Consider the following 3,796-nt stretch of genomic DNA (forward strand, 5'->3'; position numbering starts at 1 on the left):
CCCATCCTAAAAACAACATTTGATCAAAGAGAACTCAGTAAAATTTGGACAAATAAAAATTTACATGAGTAATTAACAACTTGAAAATGATCATCGGTGAAATCAGACCTCGTTTTAGCCTAAATTAATGTGCATGGGTGAAGGATAGACATGTAAACGGTTTGATTCGGTCAGTTTATAGATAAAATCACACAACTAAACAAATCTATATTACTAATTATCAAATTATCACATCACTAAATCAAGAAACTCTATTTCAAAATCACTAAATTTATTTTTGTTTATAAAAGTCAATAGTGTAGAAAAGGTACGATGACTATCAAAATATCAACTAATAAACCCCAAATCACTAAGGTATCAAGTAAATCAAACTGATTTACTGCTTAAACTATAAGATCAACTTATCAAAGTGTACTAGCTAGCCTTCCAAATCGAGTTTATGTTGCGCATATGTTTGTCAAATCACAAATGGAATGGTTTTGGCAGAAGCGTCACGATGATGAATGTTTATAGCAACATTCTCCCATGGCTCGGAAGGGGGAGAATTGTTGGTGTTCCTTGCCATTGCGGGCGGGTTTTAAATTCCGGGTAAACGGGTCAGGGTTTTCTTTTAGAAAACGGGTTAGAGTATAAATACATTTTTTGGGTATTTTTCTCATAACAGAGCAAATAGAGAGAGAGTGAATTACAGATCTAGGGTTTTCTGGTTTCCTTCTTCTTCTTGTTCTTTGGCTGATCCAGAGTGAGAGATTGGAGGAGCTTTTGATTGTGGAGTAGTCCAATCATTCCTAGTGTAATCACTTCTTTCATTTGAGAGCAGGGCATGTTTTGATTTCTAAGAAGATCCATAGTTTTGCTGTTGCAAAACCCAACAGTGGTATCAGAGCAGTATTGATTGGTTATCTGTTTTAACATTGGAGCAGAGTGCTCTGCTGGTTATTTGGCGAAATTCATAGAAGAGATCAACTGGTTTCTTTGCTGGTGTTTTTGTCAGTTGTTAAGGCAGTAATAATGGGGAAATCTAGACCTGATATGGTGAGTCTGAATGGTACAAACTACAGGCAATGGAAACTGATGATCAGTGATCTGTTAGTTTCAGATGATTTGAATGAAGCAATTGAAAATGAGGGTGTTAAACCTGAGACTACAAAAGAGGCTGATTGGAAAAAGATAGATAGAAAGGCCTGCAGCTTTATTTGTTCCTGGGTTGGTGTAAATGTTGTGCACCATGTTGAGAATGAGACTACAGTGTATGGTGTGTGGAGCAAACTTGAAGCTCTCTATGCTGGGAGGTCAGCAGGGAATAAAGCAGCACTGGTACGAAGGCTGGTGAATCTGAAGTACATTGATAATAAATCAATTGCTGAGCACTTGAATGAATTTCAAAATATTTTGAATCAGCTGAGTAGTATGAAGATAAACTTTGATGATGAGGTGCAAGCACTTTTAGTACTTGGATCTTTGCCTGCAAGTTGGGAGACACTTATTATCACTCTCAGCAACTCAGCACCAAATGGTAAAGTCAACATGGCATTTGTCACCAGTTCCTTACTTGATGAGGAGAATCGAAAGGGGGATAAACCCTCTAAGTCTGATATGTTGGTGGCTGATAGAGGAAGATCAAAAGATAATAGAAGTGGTTCGAGCAGGGGAAAGTCTAGAAGCAAGTCTAGAGCTCCAAAGAAGGATGGTGCTTGCCATTACTGTGGCAAAATGGGTCACTGGAAAAATGAGTGCTGGAAATTTAAAAATGATAAAGCGAAGGGTACAGTGAAGCCCAGAGAAAAGAAAGAACAGAGTGTAGATACATCTGCTTATGCTTCAGATGGTGAACTGACATATGCTTCTAACTGTCAAGACTCCTGTCTTAGCACATCTTCAAATGAAACAGCATGGATTGTTGACACAGGTGCCTCATTCCATATAACTCCACACAAAGGTTACTTACAGTCCTACAAAGCTGGTGATTATGGTGAGGTTCGCATGGGTAACAGTGGTGTGTCCAAGATAGTTGGTCTGGGTGATGTTAGAATTGAGACAAACATGGGCTGCTTCCTAACATTGAGAAATGTAAGACATGTTCCTGATTTGAGAATGAATTTGATTTCAGCAGGTAAGCTCGATGATGGAGGCTACCATAATGTTTTCAGTGGTGGAGCATGGAAGCTAAGCAAGGGTTCATTGGTTATTGCACGAGATAAGAAATGTTGTTCCTTATACAAGACAAATTTGAAAATTGTCTATGATGCGGCATATTCTGTTTTAATGGAGTCATCCTCTGAGTTGTGGAACAAGAGATTAGGTCACATTAGTGAAAAGGGGCTGAATGTTTTGATCAAGAGGAATGAGTTGTTGAATCTCAAGGATGCTCATCTTAAAAATTGTGAGCATTGCTTGAAGGGTAAACAGAACAGAGTCTCCTTTAGTAAGTCAAAAGTTGAACTGAAAAAGAATGTCCTTGAATTGGTCCATACAGATGTTTGTGGTCCTATGAAGATTAAATCCATAGGCGGTGCTTCCTATTTTGTAACCTTCATAGACGATGCATCTAGGAAGGTTTGGGCTTATGCTATAAAGTCCAAGGATGAGGTTGCAGCAAGGTTTGAGGTCTTTCACAAGCTGGTTGAAAGAGAGACAGGAAAAAAACTGATGAGGGTACGGTCAGATAATGGGGGAGAGTACATAGGCTCATTTGATGATTATTGCAAAGAGCAGGGTATTCGACATGAACAGACTGTGCCCAAGACTCCACAACAAAATGGTGTGGCAGAGAGGATGAACAGAACAATGTTGGAACGGATGAGGAGTATGCTCTCCCATGCCTGGTTGGCTAAGCATTTCTGGGCTGAAGCCATGAGCACTGCAGTGTATGTGATCAACCGTTCTCCCTCCAAGCCATTGAATAATAAGTGTGCAGAAAGCGTCTGGTCAGGTAAAGATGTTAATTATGACTATTTACGTGTTTTTGGTTGCAGAGCTTTTGTGCATGTTCCAAAAGATGAGAGGTCTAAGCTAGATGCAAAAACCAGACAATGCATATTTTTGGGGTATGGTGATGAAAAGTGGGGATACAGGTGTTATGACCCAGTTGATAAGAAGGTTTTGAGAAGCCGGGATGTGGTATTCCTTGAAGATCAGACTATTGAGAATTTTGAAGATGGTGAAAAGCTTGATGCAAACATACGTGACCTTTCTGGTCTTGAGTTGTCTCATGATGTTAAGGAGACAAGGCCACATGTAGCTTCAGACTCAGATAGTGATGATGATGTTCCTCAGGGTCAAGCTGTAGGCCATGGAAATGATATTAATACTGAAACTGATCTTGGTGATAATGTTGAGGTTGATTTTGAAGTTCAACAAGAAGATGGAAATCAACAGAATCAACAAACAGAGGTACTTCGGAGGTCTACTAGGGAGAAAAGATCAAGTTCTAAGTATCCTGCTACAGAGTATGTTCTTCTAACAGATTGTGGGGAGCCTATATGCTATAAGGAGGCTCTTGAGGATGCTCATAAGAAAGAATGGCTAGCTGCCATGGATGAAGAGATGAAGTCATTGCTGAAAAATGGCACATATGATCTAGTTGAAAGACCAGAGAACAGAAAAATATTACAAAATAAATGGGTGTACAAGATCAAGCAAGAAGGTGATGATAGCAAGACAAGATACAAGGCTAGGCTGGTTGTCAGAGGTTTTGGCCAGAGGCATGGAATCGATTATGATGAGATTTTCTCACCGGTAGTGAAGATGACTTCTATCCGGGTGGTGTTAAGTCTAGCTGCTTGTATGGATCTTG

This window comes from Impatiens glandulifera, chromosome 8 (genome assembly GCF_907164915.1).
Source record: "Impatiens glandulifera chromosome 8, dImpGla2.1, whole genome shotgun sequence".
NCBI lineage: Eukaryota > Viridiplantae > Streptophyta > Magnoliopsida > Ericales > Balsaminaceae > Impatiens > Impatiens glandulifera.